We start from the raw sequence: 22,735 nt of genomic DNA, 5'->3' as shown, positions 1-22,735 counted from the left end.
TAATACACAGCCGGATAGAATTGGGACACATCCAACTCCAATCTGTGTGGTGGGGGCAGAGGGGCAGGATTATGTTCAGTATTGAAACATATTGTTGTAGAGAAGTTTGTAGAAAGAGAGGAATAGAGTGTAATTATTTGTATTTATTCCATACTTATATGAGCTGAATCAGGGATAATTTAATATTCTAATCACTTAAAAGGTGTATTGTAATTTAAGGCAGGGATGATTCATGCATTTAATAGACACAGAGCACTTACTATGAGTCAGGCAGCATGCCAAGAACTAAATATACAGAGGAGCACAAAATGATCTCTACCTCCAATGAGCTTGCAATTTAGCAACGAGCAGTACTGATCTATGTTTAATTATGCATTATTCACTCAGTACCCCACTCTGACAGAAGCCCCTCTGAGGGCAGGGAAAATGACTGAGCTGTTTGCCAGTTTATCCCCAGTGCCTGACTCTGTGTCTGGCACACAAGAGATGCTTAACAACTCTGCTTAATAAATGACTGTGTTTAGTCATTATCTGCTTTGTGCCAGGCACCACACAATAAGCATTATCAAGGACTAAATGTGGTTCATCACTCTCCCACAGCCTGCTGAAACGTATCAACTCTTCTTACCCCTAAGGTGATCTGTTGACCACTTTAGGAAAAAAACAAAAAAACAAAACTACTTTTAACTTCAAATCACTAAAGCTCTATTTCTTGATGTGCTTTCAAACTTAGATGTAAAATGTAGCATTTCTAAGGACTGGATTAGTCTTTTCAGCATGGATTGGTAAAAGGTAAACCATGACAAGGATGGCTTCTATTTATTGAAATGATATTTACTGATCACTATATGCCAGGACCATTGGGCATTTATAAGATAATTTTAGGGAACATATAGGCTAACCTAAAATTTTTGTTGCATATAAATTCATTTTAATGTGTTTTAGGGAAAAAAAATGTAACCACATCAATGATTTCATGGATATTATGAATATAGTTTAGAATGAGGCTACGTTCCCTCCAGCCCAAAATGACCTGATTTAAAGAGAATTTAAAGAAAAAAAAATGTTAAGTATATAAGGGTATGGGTGGGACCTGCATATGACGAGAACAGGAAGGTGGTGCGCAAGATTTGACTGCTTGGGACCATCTGTGTGATCTCACGAGGTACCTGAAAACATGTGGAGGAAGACAGTAGGTACAGGGTCACCGTGTGTATGCCTAGGGGCTGTGGAGCAAGATAACTGGGTTCAAATTCTGCTATCCTATTTATTTCATTCTTTGAGCTTAGGCAAACGTCTCCAAGTTTTGGCTCCTTCATCTGCAAAATGTGATGATACTATCCACCTCACAGTGGCAGAACTGAGATTCAAACACAGGTCTCTTTGATATCAAAGCCAGGCCATGGCCTCTCCTAGGCTAGCAGATGGGTTTTATCTCATGTGCCAATTTGAAGGGTTAGAAGAAGCTGCCAGTGGCACAGAGTTGTCAAGTATATGAGGCTAATTGAGGAAAGCAACAAATGGACAGAAGATGTCTGCCTTCATATGTGTCCCCTGCATGGCACGCGGTGGCTGTCCACCATGGCCTCAGTGACAAGTTCCCAAAAGAACAAGTCGATGAGATTCAGCATGAAGTACAGTGAGAGTGTGAGTCGTTTTCTTTTTACAGTTTCTTTATATTGCCACCAATACTAAGAGAGACATGCCATTATCTAGAATAAGATTTCTGCTTTAAAACTAACATGTTGTATAAAAGTGTTTTACAGTAATCAAATGTTATGTACCTCTTCAGTTACCTTCTACTAAAATCATCTAAACATTTCAGTAAACACCAGGTGTCAGATTTTCTGAAAAAGGAATGAGAAGAAACAATATTTTTTTTCTCATACCAGTGTACTTTTATTTTTATTTTTCTAATTTAAATTCAATTAGCCAACATAAAGTACATACTTAGTTTCAGATGTGGTGTTCAATGATTCATCAGTTGCGTATAACCGCCAGTGCTCATCACATCATGCGCCCTCCTCAATGTTCATTACCCGGTTACCTCATCCCTCTACCCACCTCCCCTCCAGCAACCCTCAGTTTGTTTCCCATAGTTAAGAGTCTCTCATGGTTTATTTCCCTCTCTGATGACTTCCCACTCAGTTTTCCATCCCTTCCCCTCTGATCCTCTGTGCTGTTTCTTATATTCCACATATGAGTGAAACCACATGATAATTGTCTTTCTCTGATTAACAATATTTTTTTAAAAAAATTTAATTCCAGTGTAGATAACATACAATGCTATATCAATTTCAGGTGTACAACATAGTGATTCAACAATTTTATACATTCTTCAGTGCTCATCATAAGTGTACTCTTAATCTCCTTCACCTATTTCACCCATAAGAAGAAACAATGTGTGTCCCTACCTCAGCTATCATAGACTAATCTTGGTCAGTTGTTGGTTGACTCTTCTCCCAACAGTTGAAGTTCTCAAAAGCAAAGAATGGGCCCAGTAAAAGCTGACCCTTCCCAAGTGTTTGCTTGAGTATGAGGGGAGAGCAAACACACTATCACCATCAGATCAATAGCCTTTTGAAGACACCATGGAACGATAGACACATGTTGGCCCCATCTGGAGGCCACAAACTCAGTCTCCTCCTTCATGGTAGCTACTTTCTGCGAACAATACTCGTTCAGTCCTGCCATCATCTTGGTACTCATCTAGCCATCTGCCATGGGAAGAGGGAAGATAATTAATACGAGAGAGAATTTAAAGGCACATTACTTAGAATTGAAAATAAAATACAGAAAGAATTTAAAGAGGCCTTCAGGGAGAACCACAGAAATTTTAAAAACATTTAAGATTTCATGCTACACCAAATGATCTTTAGGAGTGTAACTTCAGCAAATCTTTGCCCTATACTTTAGTTGCAAGGTTACATTGATTTATCCAAAAATGCTGGATTTTAGGAACTTCCTATGGTAACATTACAAATATTCTCATATAAAATCAGTAAAAATTTCTCATTTGGGGTTTCCTAGTGGAAGCCTTTATGTCTCTCCTTTCATGTGACTGGTATGTGTATGCAGTGGCTCAATCTAGAACAGCACTCTTCAAGAGAAATATAACACAAGCCATGTATATAAAAACAGTAAAAATTAAAGAGGTGAAATTATTTTTAGTATTTTTCATTTTAATAAATATAAAATATATGAATGTTTGTTCCCTCCACCCCCTACGCAAATTCATATGTTGAAATTTTCTGGGCTGTGGTTTAAGTCATGAGGTCCCTCCTGAATGAGATTAATGCTTTTATAGACAAGGCTCCAGAGAGATCCCTTGCTTCCTCCACCACATGAGAACAGAGCAAGTAGGCAGTTTGCAGCTTGTAGAGGGCCTTTATCAGAACCCAATCCTGCTGGCACCCCGATCTTGGGCTTCCAGCCTCCAGAACTGTGAGAAATAAATCTGTTGTTTATAAGCCACCCAGTCTATGGTATTTTGTTATAGCAGCCCAAACAGACTAATACAATTACATTCTTTATTCATTCTACATCTTTGATATCTGACATGTACCTTATACCTACATCACCTCTCAGGTCAGAATAAGCGCAGTTCAGGAGTTCAGTAGACATATAGCTGGTGGCCCCCATATTGGACAGTGCAGTTCTAGAAACACATCCACCTCCATCTGAATGCTGATTCTGCTAATCACAGTTGGGTAAGAAGTTTCATCTCTTTGTCCCTCAGCTTCCTCATCTGTGAACCACACATATCAGAGCCTCCTAGAAGTCAGCTGTGAGGATCACGGAGCTGCTGTGTGAAGCTCTGGCTCCATTGTGGAACCCATTCCATGATAGGAGTGCACCACATGCTAGCGATTGGCACTCCTTGATTTTCTCCCCGCCAAGCAGAAGACCAATGTGTAACCTTAGAGACCCCACAACAGAGTAAATGCCCCCATGTTTGCTTTTTTTATTCCACAATAAAGTCCTAAATAATTTCCTCTCCAGAGACCTTTTCTTTTCTCATCAGTAGAAGGGAACTTGAGTCTAAATGGCTAAGGTATGCTGGGAAAACTAGCAAAACCTGTGTCTTCTAAACACTCCAAATCTCAGTAGAATTTCCAACAAATCAGTTTTATAGTAAACTCAGTAATTTGCACAGGGACTTCTTCCTTAGAAGAAGGACAAAATCTGCACAAAATCCTGGTGATAGACACTAAATTAAAATTCCCAAAAAGTGTCAAAGAGACCAAGAGACACGACTAACTCACCTATAACTTTTTCTAAATTAACATATAATGTATTATTTGTTTCAGGGGTACAGGTCTGTGATTCATCAGTCTTATACAATTCACAGCACTCACCATAGCACATACCCTCCCCAATGTCCATCACCCAGCCACCCCAGCCTTCCGACGCCACTCCTCTCCAACAACCCTCAGTTTGTTTCATGAGATTAAGGGTCTCTTATGGTTTGTCTCCCTCTCTGGTTTCATCTTGTTTCATTTTTCCCTCCCTTCCCCTATGATCCTCTGTCTTATTTCTCAATTTCCTCATATCAGTGATCATATGATATTTGTCTTTCTCTGACTGACTTATTTTGCTTAGCATAATACCCTCTAGTTCCATCCATGCCATTGCAAATGGCAGGATTTCATTTTATTGATGGCTGCATAATATTCAATTATATATATATATATATATATATGGGATATATATATATCCCACATCTTCTTTATCCATTCATCTGTTGATAGACATCTTGGCTCTTTCCATAGGTTGGCTATTGTGGACATTGCTGTTATAAACATTGGGGTGCAGATGCCCCTTCAGATCACTACATTTGTATCTTTGGGGTAAACACCCAGTAGTGTAATTGCTGGGTCATAGGGTAGCTCTATTTTCAACTTTTTGAGGAACCTCCATACTGTTTTCCAGAGTGGCTGTACCAGTTTACATTCCCACCAACAGTGTAGAAGGGTTCCCCTTTCTCCACATCCTCACCAACATCTGTCATTTCCTGACTTGTTAATTTTAGCCATTCTGACTGGTGTGAGGTGGCATCTCATTGAAGTTTTGATTTGTATTTCCCTGATGCTGAGTGATGTTGAGCACTTTTTCATGTGTCTGTTGGCCATTTGGAGGTCTTCTTTGGAAAAATGTCTGTTCGTGTCCTCTGCCCATTTCTTGATTGGATTATTTGTTCTCTGGGTGTTGAGTTTGATGAGTTCTTTATAGATTTTGGATACTAGCCCTTTATCTGATATGTCATTTGCAAATATCTTCTCCCATTCTGTCGGTTGTCTTTTGGTTTTGTTGACTGTTTCCTTTGCTGTGCAAAAGCTTTTTATCTTGATGAAGTCCCAGTAATTCATTTTTGCCCTTGCTTCCCTTGCCTTTGGCAATGTTTCTAGAAAGAAGTTCCTGCGGCTGATTTCGAAGAGGTTGCTGCTTGTGTTCTCCTCAAGGATTTTGGTGGACTCCTATCTCACAATTAGGTCTTTTATCCATTTTGAGTCTATTTTTGTGTGTGGTGTAAGGAAATGGTCCAGTTTCATTCTTCTGCATGTGGCTGTCCAATTTTTCCAACACAATTGGTTGAAGAGACTGTCTTTTTTCCATTGGATATTCTTTCCTGCTTTGTCGAAGATTAATTAACCATAGAGTTGAGAGTCCATTTCTGAGCTCTCTATTCTGTTCCATTGATCTCTGTGTCTGTTTTTGTGCCAGTACCATACTGTCTTGATGATCATAGCTTTGTAATAGAGCTTGAAGTCCGGAATTGGGATGCCACCAGCTTTGCTTTTCTTTTTCAACATTCCTCTGGCAATTCCAGGTCTTTTCTCTTTCCATACAAATTTTAGGATTATTTGTTCCATTTCTTTGAAAAAAAGTTGATGGTATTTTGATAGGGATTGCATTAAATATGTAGATTGTTCTAGGTAGCATAGACATTTTCACAATATTTGTTCTTCCAATCTATGAGCATGGAATGGTTTTCCATTTCTTTGTGTCTTCCTCAATTTCTTTCATGCATATTCTGTAGTTTTCTGAGTACAGATCCTTTACCTCTTTGGTTAGATTTATTCCTAGGTATCTTATGGTTTTGAGATCGACTTATGTAAATGGAATCAACTCCTTAATTTCTCTTTCTTCTGTCTTGTTGTTGGTGTATAGAAATGCCACAGATTTCTGTGCATTGATTTTATGTCCTGCCATTTAATGAATTCCTGTATGAGTTCTAACAGTTTTGGGATAGAGTCTTTTGGGTTTTCCATATAAAGTATCATATCTGCAGAAAGTGAGAGTTTCACTTCTTTGCCGATTTGGATGCCTTGTATTTCTTTTTGTTGTCTGATTGCTGTGGCTAGGACTTCTAGTACTATATTGAATAGCAGTAGTGATAATGGACATCCCTGCCGTGTTCCTGACCTTAGGGAGAAAGCTCTCAGTTTTCCCCCATTTTGAATGATATTCGCTATGGGTTTTTCATAGATGGCTTTTTTGATATTGAGGTATATGCCCTCTATCCCTACACTGTGAAGAGTTTTATCAAGAAAGGATGCTGTACTTTGTCAAATGCTTTTTCTGCATCTATTGAGAGGATCATATGGTTCTTGTTCTTTCTTTTATTAATGTATTATATTACATTGATTGATTTGCAGATGTTGAACTAACCTTGTGGCCCAGGAATAAATCCCACTTGGTCATGGTGAATAATCCTTTTAATGTACTGTTGGATCCTATTGGCTAGTATTTTGGTGAGAATTTTTGCATCCATGTTCATCAGGGATATTGGTCTGTGTTCTCCTTTTTGATGGGGTCTTTGTCTGGTTTTGGGATCAAGGTAATCCTGGCCTCATAAAATGAGTTTGGAAGATTTCTTTCCATTTCTGTTTTTTGGAACAGTTTCAGAAGAATAAGTATTAATTCTTTAAATGTTTGGTAGAATTCCCCTGGGAAGCCATCTGGCCCTGGGCTCTTGTTTGTTGGGAGATTTTTGATGACTGCTTCAATTTCCTTACTGATTATCAGTCCGTTCAGGTTTTCTATTTCTTCCTGGTTCAGTTTTGGTAGTTGATACATCTCTAGGAATGCATCCATTTCTTCCAGCTTATCTAATTTGCTGGCATATAGTTGCTCATAATATGTCCTTATAATTGTTTGTATTTCTTTGGTGTTGGTTGTGATCTCTCCTCTTTCATTCACAATTTTATTTATTTGGGTCCTTTCTCTTTTCTTTTTGATAAGTCTGGCCAGGGGTTTATCAATCTTATTAATGCTTTCAAAGAACGAGCTCCTAGTTTCATTGATCTGTTCTATTCTTCTTTTGGTTTCTATTTCATTGATTTCTGCTCTGATCTTTATTATTCCTCTTCTCCTGCTGGGTGTAGGCTTTATTTGCTGTTCTTTCTCCAGCTCCTTTAGGTGTGGGGTTGGGTTGTGTATTTGAGAGCTTTCTTATTTCTTGAGGAAGACTTCATTGCTATATACTTTACTCTTAGGACCACCTTTGCTGCATCCCAAAGATTTTGAACAGTTGTGTTTTCATTTTCATTTGTTTCCATGAATTTTTTTAATTCTTCTTTAATTTCCTGGTTGACCCATTCATTCTTTAGTAGGATGCTCTTTAGCCTCCATGTATTTGAGTTCTTTCTGACTTTCCTCTTGTGATTGAGTTCTAGTTTCAAAGCACTGTGGTCTGAAAATATGCAGGGAATGATCCCAATCTTTTGGTACTGGTTGAGACCTGATTTGTGACCCAGGATGTGATCTATTCTGGAGAATGTTCCATGGGCACTAGAGAAGAATGTGTATTCTGTTGCTTTGGGATGGAATGTTCTGAATACATCTGTGAAGTCCACGTGTTCCAGTGTGTCACTTAAAGCCTTTAATTCCTTGTTGATCTTTTGCTTAGATTATCTGTCCATTTCAGTGAGGGAGGTGTTAAAGTCCCCTACTATTATTGTATTATTGTTGATGTGTTTCTTTGACTTTGTTATTAATTGGCTTATATAATTGGCTGCCCCCATGTTAGGGTTATAGATATTTACAATTGTTAGATCTTCTTGTTGGATAGATCCTTTACTTATGATATAGTGTCCTTCCTCATCTCTTATTATAGTCTTTGGTTTAAAATCTAATTTGTCCGATATAAGGATTGCCACCCCAGCTTTCTTTTGGTGTCCATTAGCATGGTAAATGTTTTTCCACCCCCTCACTTTCAATCTGGAGGTGCTTTGTGTCTAACATGAGTCTCTTGCAGACAGCATATCAATGGGTCTTGTTTTTTTTGTTTTTTTTTTTTTTATCCAATCTGATAGCCTATGTCTTTTGATTGGGGCATTATGCCCATTTACATTCAGAGTTACTTTTGAAAGATATGAGTTTAATGTCATTGTATTATCTGTAAGGTGACTGTTACTGTATATTGTCTCTGTTCCTTTCCAGTCTATGTTACTTTTAGGCTCTTTCTTTGCTTAGAGGACCCCTTTCAATATTTCCTGTAGGGCTGGTTTGGTGTTTGCAAATTCTTTTAGTTTTTGTTTGTCCTGGAAGCTTTTTATCTCTCCTTCTATTTTTAATGACAGCCTAGCTGGATATAGTATTCTTGGCTGCATATTTTTCTTGTTTAGTGCTCTGAATATATCATGCCAATCCTTTTTGGCCTGCCACGTCTCTGTGGATATGTCTGCTGCCAACCTAATATTTCTACCATTGTAGGTTGCAGACCTCCTCCTGAGTTGCTTTCAGGGTTTTTTCTTTGTCTCTGAGACTTGTAAGCTTTACTATAGATGTTGGGGTGTTGACCTATTTTTGTTGATTTTTTTTTTCTATTTTTGTTGATTTTGAGGAGGGTTCTCTGTGCCTCCTGGATTTTGATGCCTGTTTCCTTCTCCAAATTAGGGAAGTTCTCCAGTATAATTTGCTCCAGTATACCCTCTGCCCCTCTCTCTCTTTCTTCTTCTTCTGGGATCCCAATTATTCTACTATTGTTTCATCTTATGGTATCACTTATCTCTCAAATTCTCCCCTCATGTTTCAGTAGTTATCTCTCTTTTTCTCAGCTTCTTTATTCTCCATCATTTGGTCTTCTATATCACTAATTCTCTCTTCTGCCTCATTTATTCTAGCAGTTAGAGCCTCCATTTTTTATTGCACCTTATTAATAGCCTTTTTGATTTCAACTTAGTTAGATTTTAGTTCTATTCTTTCTCCAGAAAGGGATTCTCTAGTATCTTCTATGCTTTTTTTAAGCCCAGCTGGTATCTTTATACTCTAGTTCTTACATCTTACTAATATCCATATTGATTAGGTCCCTGGCAGTCAGTACTGCCTCTTATTCTTTTTTATTTTTATATTTTGAGGTGAGTTTTTCCATCTTGTCATTTTATCTTACAGAAAGTGGTCACTTTTCTGTTCATATAATTGCTGCTAATCTTTTCTTCAATCTCTTATTGAGTTTGTAGGTGTTCATAATGGTTTGATAACTATCTAGCTGAATAAGTGAGATCAGATGAAATTTAGGTCTCCTACTCCTCCACCATCTTGCTCCTCCCCTAACTCATCTATAACTTGTGCACATCATCTAATCTCTTTAGGTGACACTTTTCTCTTTGTCAGTGAGGCACAAGACTAAATGTTATTATGGTTTCTTCACCTTTAAGGGAATAATATTAAGAAAATTTCCCTCTTTTCTTACTCAAGTAACCCAGGGCTCTCAAAGAGAATAAACAAGGGAAACCCTGTTAATACTCTTATAGTTCATTTGATGATAGTGCAATGGTATATCTGTGTGCGGTACTTAATATAATGTAGTTTCATGCAGTAAAATGTTTAAGTCTTTTTACTCATATCATTTTGTTTCTTACATATCCAATTTTTAAGATTTGTAATTATTCCAAAATGTTGGCAGGCCCTAAAGAATAAAGTCACCTCCATCTTGACTTCTACTCCTTTATATTACCAGTAAAATTAGTTTCAGCTCTGAAGAGAATATGACTATTATCACCTGTTCTGGATGATTCTTGATTTTTAAAATGTGACACATTTGTAAAAATAAAACTCTTCTATTTGCTCCTTACATTATTCCATAGTAACCATAGTATACAGAGCAATAAAACTATGTCGTGTAACATTAAACATAACTTCATATGATATCAAATATCTAGATGTGATATAGAACCAAATGTTGTATATATGCTGCCCAATAGAGTAGCCATTATCTGTGGTTATTGAGTGCTTGAAATATAGCTAGCATAACCCAGGAACTGAATTTTTCATTTCATTTTATTTTAATTTATATATATATATATATATATATATTAGCTATAGGTAGTTAGTAGCTACCATATTGGACCATGCATATCTAGATTTTTAAAAATATAAGTTAGTGGGGCGCCTGGCTGGTGCAGTCAGTTCTTGGTTTCAGCTCAGGTCATGATCTCAGTGTCCTGGGATCGAGACCCAAGTGGGGCTCTGTGTTCAGCACAGAAGTCTGGTGAAGTTTCTCTCTCCATCTCTCAATGCTCCTCTCTCTCTCTCTCTCTCAAATACATAAATAAATCTTTAAAAAATAAATAAATAAAATTTAATAAATTATCTGGAGACTTCTAATTACTTGACATATGATCTAGAAATAAAAGTGAGCTTTTCTACTTCATTTGTAAGTATGGCATTGTATCTAAAGATTTTTTTTAATTCAAAATTGCTCCTATGATAATAACATTTATTATCATGGAGCTTCTAATAATTGCAAAGTACTTTTGCAGTTACTTTATGTACACTGTGTGAAGTCTTCAAACAACCCTGCCAAATAGGTGTTATTATTGCTATTTTACATAAGAATAAACTGAGACTCACAGCGCTAGTCAGTGAAGGAGCTGTAATTCAAAGCCAGTTCTGAGAAACTTCAATCATTGCTTGTTTCATTCCCCAGTAATAAAAAATAGATAAATTCTTGCAAAAAAATAAAAATATAGGGTCTCTCTCCAGAGCTTGAATGTTACACAATGGCAATAACTACTATGATGCACATGCATTTTAAATGGATGTGTATTTAGAAAACAAACAGAAGATCAGAGAAGTGTTATGCGTTTTGTTCATACAGAAGGCAACTCCTTATTAAGTTTCAAAAGAATCGGTATTTCCTAGAACCAGCTATTGTAAGGTAAAATCCACTCAGTCAACCACCAAGTTTCTCTATGTGTCTGAAAGAGCATACAACACTTTAGTAGGAGACGGTGATGTCAAAACACCTGCTAAACTCAAAGCACATCCAGCTCTCTGGCTTCATTTAGTACCACATCCCTCCTGCCTTATCCTAGCATTAAGTGGGAGTTCTCTCAAGCAAGACAAGGGTGCTTCATTTTTTTATCTCTAAATATCCAGAACTTGGCATAGGACCCAACATCTGGGAGGCATGCAATGTTTCTGCATACATAAACAGATGAACAAATGAATGTACACAATGCCTGAGTTCTTTAGGTTCAAGGAATGTGCAATCACATAGACATCCACCCTGGCACCTGGGCTCTCATGTAGGTCTCTATCATGGCCCAGGGGGCATTAATGTTCATTCTCACATGGGCATCCACTGAGTCCTTTCAGGTAAGGACTATCTCCCTTATCACTGGATCTCTTTATTCCATTTCTTGATACGATAGGTGATCAATTACTCTTTATACAATGACTGAATGAATGAATCAGTATATTCTATAGATTAATTAATAACAGGGAAATTCGTTTTGTAATTTTTATTCATAGTACACTTTGTTTTAGGATATATTTGATATTCAATTCATAACAACCCTAAAAAAAGGAGGGACATCTGATTTAAACATTCTCATCATAAAATTCTGAAAACTGAGGATCAGAGAGTGTAAGTGATATACCTATAAATGGCCCAGGAGTTACAGAGCTGCCCTTGCAACTTGATTCTCCTAATTTATATTCTATCTACACCACATTAGGGAATAATGCTTTAGAGCTCACAGCTCATATACATAACTTCATTTGATTTTAAATGAGTCCGATGAGCTAGGAGGAACAGGTATTATTCCCATTTTACATATGAGGGAATTGAACATCTGGGAAGTTGACAGTAGCACCCATGTTTGCAGAACAAGCAGGAGCACAGCAGGTATTTGAGAAACACATCAAGTACCAGTTTTCTAAGTCCTAATCCAGTTTTCTTTCCATTTCAGCATGCTTATTCCAGAAAAGAAAAATATTAAATAGTACAAATAAAGAATTTCTAGTGCTGTAAGGAACAGCTTGCTGAGGAGAGAGGCCTTCAGCTCTGGTATTAAAGGAAGGGGTGATGCAACCAGGTGGATGGGCGGGGCTGGGAGTAGGGCTTGCTGATGATGCAGCTGAAATGGACTAGACAGAGGGGAGCATAATTCTGCATAATGAGGAATTAAGTAACAGCATACCGGTTGCATGGAAACAGCACCTCTTGAATGCCATCTTCCTCTTCAGATTTAACAACAATACTCTCAAGAAACCATCCATTACCTGTTTAAATGGACAAAGGAGATCACGTTCTTTGCATAAAATATACTACTGTTGTGATTTTATTCATAGACTGTCCAAATGTTCAAAATTTGGGTCCAAAATATGCACTTCCAAATTATACCAGGAAAGAAATGAAAGTGTGAGTGAGGGATCTAATTATTCAGAGTAGTAGAAGCAGAGGAAAAGAGAAGATTCCCTATCAGGTACAAACTCTCTAAATTCCTTTAAAAGTATTTAAGGGCCAAGAACAAAAAGAAATAAATTCCCATAAATATGTTTCAGTGCATTATTTATAGAAGGTTGATAGTTTTAAATCATGATGTAAAGTCACAATAATCATCACTTTTAATGGTGAAAATCTAGAAGTTATCACTGATTACTACATTTTTCAATGCAACTAAATAAAGAGGAAAGAGAAACGGAAGGAAGGAGAATAAAAAGTACTAAATGTTGAGAAAGAAGAAACAGAACTGTCATCATTCATGTGTAATGTGACTTTCTAAATTAAGAACCCCAAGATGTTGCAGAAGATAGTGAGAGATGAGAAAAAATGATTACATAATAAATATATAAAGATCTATTGCATTTCTATTGACCCAGAAAGGAAGCGTTAAGAAGCATAGTTCAACGAAAGCAATCATGTTGAATTGCTATAAAAATTTAAGAATGTAAGGGTAAATCTAAAAACAGATACAGCATAATTTATAGAAAAATTATTGGGGCACCTGGGTGGCTCAGTAGGGTTAAGCATCCAACTCTTGATTTTGCCTCAGGTCATGATCTCATGGATCTCATGGGTAGTGGGATCAAGTCCCCCCCCACCCCCTAGGCTTGGGCTCTGTGCTCAGCAGTGGGTGTGCTTGGGATTCTCTCTCTCCCTCTCCCTCACACACATTCTGGTGCTCTCTCTCTCTCTAAAATAAATAAATCTTTTTTAAAAAGAAAAATTATCTAAATTAAGCATAACAGCAAAGAAGACATAAATAAATAAAGAACTATTTCATATTCCTGAGAGTGAAGAAATTATAGTGATGTCAGTTTCTCTCAAACTAATCTAAAGCTTGAATATAATTAAATCAAATTCACCATAAGTTTTACCAAGAAAATTGACAAGCAAATCATAAAATGTATATGGATATGTGAAGCCCAAGAATATCTCAGGCACTCCTGAATTAGACAGAGCAAGGTAGGCGAATCATCCTTCCAATTACCAACATTTGTTATAAATCTATACTAATTAAGACAATACAGAATTAGTGCTGTCATAGATAAATTGACTGATGCAACCAGAGAAAGGACCTGCATATCCACACAAACTCATTACAAGCAGTCTGTGTTTTGCTCTCGCTGCAGAAGTGTATGAAGGACTGCTCAGTGGGAACGTCATCTTCATCAATGAAGAAAATGATGACTGTTCATTTGTTAAATATTTTTGCCAAAATATCAAAAACTCCCTTACTGTCAGTTAAAAATGTATAAGAAAATTAAAAAATACCAATGCTAATATTTAGTACTCTGTAATTGAAAAACATTAGAAACAGTGAGAATTAAAAGGTATGTTTCTGGGGCGCCTGGGTGGTTCAGTCATTAAGCATCTGCCTTCAGCTCCAGTCATGATCCCAGAATCCTGGGATTGAGCCCCACATTGGGCTCCCTGCTCAGCGGGAAGCCTGCTTCTCCCTCTCCCACTCCCCCTGCTTGTGTTCCCTCTCTCGCTGTGTCTCTCTCTGTCAAATAAAATCTTAAAAAAATAAAAATAAAAGGTATATTTCTTTGTTAAAAATCTTATCAAGGGTAGTCTAAATGGTGCTTGCCTTCTTTATCTCATCACATAACTTATAATAAAGAGCAAGCATATTTTTAAGTCTGAATAGCCAAAGGAATGTTGAAAAAGAAAACCAAAGCTGGTGGCATCACAATTCCGGACTTCAAGCTCTATTACAAAGCTGTCATCATCAAAACAGTATGGTACTGGCACAAAAACAGACACATAGATCAATGGAACAGAATAGAGAGCTCAGAAATGGACCCTCAACTCTATAGTCAACTAATCTTTGACAAAGCAGGAAAGAATGTCCAATGGAAAAAAGACAGTCTCTTCAACAAATGGTGTTGGGAAAATTGGAAAGCCACATGCAGAAGAATGAAATTGGACCATTTCCTTACACCACACACAAAACTGAAAGACGTAAATGTGAGACAGGAATCCATCAAAATCCTAGAGGAGAACACAGGCAGCAACCTCTTTGACCTCAGCCACAGCAGCTTCTTCCTAGAAACATTGCCAAAGGCAAGGGAAGCAAGGGCAAAAATGAACTATTGGGACTTCATCAAGATAAAAAGCTTTTGCACAGCAAAGGAAACAGTCAACAAAACCAAAAGACAACCGACAGAATGGGAGAAGATATTTGCAAATGACATATCAGATAAAGGGCTAGTATCCAAAATCTATAAAGAACTTATCAAACTCAACACCCAGAGAACAAATAATCCAATCAAGAAATGGGCAGAGGACACGAACAGACATTTTTCCAAAGAAGACCTCCAAATGGCCAACAGACACATGAAAAAGTGTTCAACATCACTCGGCATCAGGGAAATACAAATCAAAACCTCAATGAGATACCACCTCACACCAGTCAGAATGGTTAAAATTAACAAGTCAGGAAATGACAGATGTTGGTGAGGATGTGGAGAAAGGGGAACCCTCCTACACTGTTGGTGGGAATGCAAGCTGGTGCAACCACTCTGGAAAACAGTATGGAGGTTCCTCAAAAAGTTGAAAATACCCTATGACCCAGCAATTGCACTACTGGGTATTTACACCAAAGATACAAATGTAGTGATCCGAAGGGGCACCTGTACCCCAATGTTTATAGCAACAATGTGCACAATAGCCAAACTATGGAAAGAGCCTAGATGTCTATCAACAGATGAATGGATAAAGAAGATATATATATATACCACATCTTCTTTATGGCAACATTCCCATACACACACACACACACACACACACACACACACACACACACACTGGAATATTATGCAGCCATCAAAAAACACGAAATCTTGCCATTTGCAATGACGTAGATGGAACTAGAGGGTATTATGCTAAGTGAAATAAGTCAATCAGAGAAAGACAAGTATCATATGATCTCACTGATATGAGGAATTCTTAATCTCAGGAAATGAACTGAGGGTTGCTGGAGTGGTGGGGGTGGGAGGGATGGGGTGGCTGGGTGATAGACATTGGGGAGAGTATGTTCTATGTTGAGCACTGTGAATTTTGTAAGACTGATGAATCACAGACCTGTACCTCTGAAACAATACAATATATGTTAAAAAAAAAAAAAAAGAAGATAGTAAGAAGGGAACAATGGAGGGGGGGACATCGGAGGTGGAGACAAACCATGAGAGACTATGGACTCTGAGAAACAAACTGAGGGTTTTAGAGGGGAAGGGGGTGGGGGAATGGTTTGGCCTGGTGATGGGTATTAAGGAGGGCATGTATTGAATGGAGCACTGGGTGTTATATGCAAACAATGAATCACGGAACACTACATCAAAAACTAATGATGTAATGTACGGTGACTAACATAACATAATAAAGTAAAATTTAACAAAAAAAAAGAAGTAAAAAAACAGCTGAGAAAAACAATTGAATCAATTTTGTACAATGCTTCTGGTATGAATTAAAGATATATGTATATATAAGCTCTGAAATAAAAAATTGTGCAATAAAAAAAGGAGGGCACATGATGTAATGAGCACTGGGTATTATATAAGATTGATGAATCATTGACCTCTACCTCTGATACTAATAATACACTATATGTTAATTAATTGAATTTAAATTTAAAAAAATTAAATGAACAATGGAAAAAAAAGAGTGTCTTTTCTATGCCCTTGCATATTGTCTAACTCTTTTCTAAGTTTCTATCAGCTTCCTCCATTTTACCCTCTATGCTTCCAATATCATAAAACATCTCTTAGAGTTGCTTTAATGGGAAGTTTTTAGCAGCATCACTTCCTCTGGGACATGTTCATCATTTTTGTCACCCTCATTCATGGTCGTAAGTTCCCGCATCTAGGTTCCTTGGGCTGTTTATCTAAAGTCTCTCCAACAGTGACAGTGGCAACATTCCCACAGTCAGATATTTCTTCTATAACTATTTCCATTTCTGTTTGATTTCAACTTCCATCCCAGCATTCTCACTTTTATTTCTTTGATGTGCTTGTATCTTTGAATTATACATTTTTGTAAAATGTCATATGGATTTATTATTGAGAGACAAGGAGTCAATATAGCTACAGCCTTCTCTGGCTGTGCATGAAATGTGTAACAGACTGTGAAAGACATAAAGTGATTGGCTCAGGATCAGGATCAGATCCTGACGTAAAGTGATTGGATCAGATCAAGATGCGCATCTGTTATGTACACAGTGATTTGTGGACTGAGGATTTGGCAGTGAAGTTTGTACTTTACGCAGTTACAGTTAGCATGCCATGATAACTGAAATTTGAACCATGTTGTTGAGGGACCTGTGTTATTTAAATTATTGTCACTAAAATTTGTGCATACAGAAACCATGCAAAGGAAGAACTGCCCTATATCTGACAAAAGTGACTTTGTAGAGCACAACAGGAAAAGACGCAGTGATGATAAACCATGACGTTACAACTGGTTATCCATGTGGGAAAAAGTAAAATGGATTACATCTTTATGTCATACACAGAAATCAACTGCAGGTGGGTTAAATATCTAAATCTTCAGGACAACACTTTATATATTTTCTTCCTTCCTTCCTTCCTTTCTCTCTTTCTCTCTCTCTTTCTTTCATTCATTCTTTCCAATACCTCAGGGGTAGAGAAGGCTTTCTAAAGATAGGAAATCTGATAATTAGAAAAAATACCATATTGTTAAATTGAGACATTAAAATTAGGAATTTCAATTTATTAAAACATACCCCACATTGCACAGATATTGTGGTAGTAACTGCTAGTTGATGTCCCCTTCTTCAATCACTGCAACGTTAGACCCACATTTCCCGGATGGCTTTGCAGCTGGAGATAACTGTATGACTAATTTCTCAGTAATGGGATGTGACCAGAAGTAGTGTGAGCAGTTTCTGCCTCACTTGCTTAAAAGACACTGTTGCCAGAGATTTTCTCTTTTCTATGTGATGTGACCAGCTCTGCCCACTCAGAGAAGGAAGAGGTCTAGGTGATGGTATAACAACAAGATGCAAGGACCCTGGTCCCCGATGACTGGCTAGAGCATACCCCTCATAACTGCTCACTTTGGAACTGCTACCTGTGTGGGAAACCAGCTTCTATCTTTTTTTTAAGATTTTATTTATTTATTTGAGACAGAGAGAATGAGAGACAGAGAGCACGAGAGGGAGGAGGGTCAGAGGGAGAAGCAGACTCCCTGCAAAGGAGGGAGCCCGACGCGGGACTCGATCCCGGGACTCCAGGATCATGACCCGAGCCGAAGGCAGTCGCTCAACCAACTGAGCCACCCAGGCACCCCCAGCTTCTATCTTTTTAAAACCCTTTCTGAGCATTTTTCATTAGCCATCCGTTGCCTTTGCCATAAATATTATAGATAAGAACATGTATTTCCACAGAAAAGGAAATTCAATAGACAAAAACAAACAAAAAAAAAACTCACACTTCTTAGGAATCAGGGAGATGCAAGTCAAAAAGTGGGCAGAAGATATGAAAAGACACTTCTCTGAAGAAGACATACAAATGGCTAACAGACACATGAAAAAATGTTCATCATCATTAGCCATCAGGGAAATTCAAATCAAAACCACACTGAGATACAACCTTACACCAGTTAGAATGGCCAAAATGGACAGGGAAAGAAACAACAAATGTTGGAGAGGTTGTGGAGAAAGGGGAACCCTCTTACACTGTTGGTGGGAATGCAAGTTGGTACAGCCACTTTGGAAAACAGTGTGGAGGTGCCTCAAAAATTTAAAAATAGAGCTCCCCTATGACCCAGCAATTGCACTCCAGGGTATTTACCCCAAAGACACAGATGTAGTGAAAAGAAGGGCCATATGCATCCCAATGTTCATAGCAGCAATGTCCGCAATAGCCAAACTGTGGAAAGAGCCGAGATGCCCTTCAACAGATGAATGGATAAAGAAGATGTGGTCCATATATACAATGGAATATTACTCAGCCATCAGAAAGGATGAATACCCAACTTTTACATCAACATGGATGGGACTGGAGGAGATTATGTTAAGTGAGACAAGTCAAGCAGAGAAAGTCAAGTATCATATGGTTTCACTTATTTGTGGAACATAAGGAATAACATGGAGGACATTAGGAGAAGGAAGGGAAAAATGGGGGGGGGAGGAATTGGAGGGAGAGATGAACCATGAGAGACTATGGACTCTGAGAAACAAACAGGGTTTTAGAGGGGAGGGGTGTGGGGGGATGGGTTAGCCCGGTGATGGGTATTAAGGAGGGCATGTACTGCATGGAGCACTGGGTGTTATACGAAAACAATGGATCGTGGACCACCATATCAAAAATCAATGATGTATAGTATGGTGACTAACATAACACAATAAAATTTAAAAAATAATAATAAAAATTTAAAAAAAGGAATCAGGGAAATGCAGATTAAGGCCACAGCGAGATATCATATTATACCCCAAAAGTAAGTGTACCAGGTGTTTGTGAGACTGTGACACAATAGAAATTTTTATACACCGTAAGAGTAAAACTTAGTAAAATCACTTTTGAAAAAGCAGTTTACTTGAGAGACTATGGACTCAGAGAAACAAACTGAGGGTTCTAGAGGGGAGGGTGGTGGGAGGATGGGTTAGCCTGGTGATGGGTATTAAAGAGGACATGTTCTGCATGGAGCACTGGGTGTTATGCACAAACAATGAATCATGGAACACTACATCAAAAACTAATGATGAAATGAATGCTGATTAACATAATAAAAAATTTTTTAAAAAGCAGTTTATTTTATAAAGCTGAATAGAACCCATAGTTTTTGGCCCAGTAATTAACTTCTATGGAGTTAGCCTGGAGCAGGGTTTCTCAGCCTCAGCACCATTGAGATGTTGGGCCTGACAATTCTTGGTTGAGGGGCTCTCCTGTGCATTGTAGGATGATTAGCAGCATCCCAGGCCTCTACCCACTAGATACTGGTAGCACCCTCTTCCCAGTGTGCCAACCAAAACAAATCTCCAGACATTGCCAAGTGTCCCTGGGGGAGGCACAATCACCCCATCTGAGAACCGCCACCCTGGAGGAACTCTGGCTTCCATGCACCAGGGGACATGCACAAGAATGTTCATTTCAATCTGTGACAGCTAGACTGGAAATGACACGATCACCCATTAACAAGAGATGAATAAATTCATTATGTGTAATCATGCAATAGAATATTACGGTCATGAAAACTTTATCTAGAGCACCACACAAGAAAGTGGATGAATCTTGGAAACACAATCTTGAGTGGAAAAAAAAATCAAGTGTTGTAAGATTCCATACAGCACGTCACGATTTTAACAAAGCACAAAAACTATCAGAAGTATTTTCAAGGATGCCTACATAATTAATAGAGCCTTCTTCTTTTTTTTTTTTTTTTAAGCAATGATAAGAATACCAAGAAACGATAAAGAAAAAACTCAGGATGTCTACATTGGGGGAGGAGATGGGTGCAGTGAACACAGGTAGGAGCACTGGTATCAATAACGTTCTAGGATTAACTTGTATGGTGGGTTATCAAATTTATATCATCCACATTTCGGAAAGAAAAGAAAGGAAAACATAGTCTAGATACCCTAACTATCATGGTATTTTTTTTCTTTTAATGAAAAGAATGTGTAGCATATAGGAAGGAGAGTTTAAATAATTTAAAAAGAATTTAAAGTAATTACAGGCATACCTCATTTTATCGTGCTTTGCTTTATTGCACTTCGTGGATACTGCAGTTTTTACAAATTGAAGATTTGTAGCAACTCTGCATGGATCAGGTCTATCTGCACCATTTTCCCAACAGCATTTGCTCACTTCATGTCTCTGTGTCACCTTTTGGTAATTCTTGCAATATTTCAAATGTTTTCATTATTATAATATTTGTTATGGTGACCTGTGATCAGCAACTATTACTCAGTGCAAGTTCAAATGATGGTTAGCATTTTTTAGCAATAAGGTATTTTTTAATTAAGGTACATACATTGTTTTCTTAGACATAATGCTATTGCACACTTAATAGACTACAGTATAGTGTAAACAGAACTTTCATATTCACTGAGAAACCAAAGAATTCATTTGACTCACTGTATTGCAATATTTGCTTTATTGCAGTGGTCTGGAATGGAACCTGCAATATCTTAGAGGTATGCCTGTCCTTTCAATTTCCCAAAATTGAATTTCAAGTAGTTTCATCCCATCAGTCAGAGAAAACCATCAAGATTTCCAAGTATCACACCAAAACCTAGCCCTCACTCCGAGCCTACCACGTTTTCATCTTTCCTCAGAGAACTTCATGTTCTTCTGAACTATGCTAAGTATCCTTGCCATATGTCCAGTAGCACTCCAAGGGTCACTTTCAGAGCTATGAATCATATTTTATTACACTTACTTATTTCATACGAGTCTGCCCCCACTAGGCCCCCCCTGCAAGGGCTGGGACCACCTGCGTCTTCTTCACATTTGAATGCCCAGCCTCTGGCAAAATGCCTGGCACATAGCAGCCCCTCAGCAAAGAACTCTGACATCAGAAAGCAGTGTTTGTTAATGACTGCCTTGAGGACCACATGAATCAGAATCCCTTAAACTGCTTATATATACATACTTTATATATATGTATATATATTTTAAAAATATATAATATATAATTTAAAAGTTATATTTTATATTATTTATTTATATGTCATATATTTATATTATAAAATATGTATATTTTAAAGCATATTTCTGATAACTCAATACCTCCTGGATCAGAATCTCTGGGGTGGGCCCAGGAATCTATTTTGTATGTTTTAAGACACTCAGATAATTCCTGAATACTCTGAAGTTTTACAAACTTTGCTAAAAAGGTAGGGCTTTCCTGAAGCTTTCTATTATTCTATTTAAGAGTAGATATCTACAGATACAACTACATTCAAGTTAAAAGAATAATGTGGTAAGTAGCTTCTCTTTCTACAAATGAGAAGGGGAAAAAAGCCTTGAGGATTTAGCTGAAGTCATTCTCATACCTGCACAGGTTTTTTTCAGCAATGCTTCATTGGAAAAAATTGCTATTTAGAAGTTTGTTGTGTCGTCAGCCCAAAGCATTTTCTATGTGAGTCACTTAGCTCCTTCAACATATTTAAAATCACAATGCTTCTTTCCTTTTCCCTTCTGTCATTTTTATTCTTTGCCCCAACCAGCCTTGGTAATGACGTAGCAACCCTCACATGTGTGGCTTGCCCCTTCATATAATTCCCTGACTCTTCTTCCTTTCACCAGAAACGATCCCCTGTGATTGCTGTGCTGTGACTCTGTGTCCCTCGACATTGGCCCTTTCAGTATTCAGGGCTTCCTTCGCTCATCTCCAAGAGAAGTCTCAAAATAATTTTCTAAACGACAGCCTGAGGAAGCCAGGGATTTCTGCTAACTGCTCTGTTCTGACCCACGCCCCAGTCTCCAGTCTTCACCTCTCACTAGCTGTTCTGCAAGTCCCCACACTGTTTGCGGCGGAGACGTGGCATAAAGGCAGGACAATGCCAGTTTCCATCCATCATGAAAATAATGCAAAGGTCATACCCCTCTGCAGCGACACTGTGTAGAGAAGGCAGCATACTGTGTCTTTCTATTCAATTTCTTATTTCTGTCTCTTTCTAATAATTTTCCCTCTATGATCCTCAACTCATTTTACCACGTGTCCATTCTTTCCATACACTGCTACCTTCCCTTTTTTTTTTCCTTTCTTTTTGGTTCACATCCAGAATAAACGCACTTCTTTCTTGCAAAGGCATTTTAAGCTCTCCTCATCCCTTTTCAAGGATTTTACTCAAAATTGTTTCACTGATTTAAATCCATCCATTCAATAAATGGTCATTGATTAAAGTTCCGTATTATTAAGCACTATACTAGGAAAGAGAATAGAGATGAATAAAATATAATTCCAGACTTCAAAAACTCAAAATCAAGCAGAAGGTAAAAAAAAAAAAAAGGAGTATAGAAATAAATGCAA

Source organism: Mirounga leonina, unplaced genomic scaffold (assembly GCF_011800145.1).
Source record: "Mirounga leonina isolate KUSES-001 unplaced genomic scaffold, KU_Mleo_1.0 Mir_165, whole genome shotgun sequence".
Lineage (NCBI taxonomy): Eukaryota > Metazoa > Chordata > Mammalia > Carnivora > Phocidae > Mirounga > Mirounga leonina.
This window is presented reverse-complemented; position numbering follows the sequence as displayed.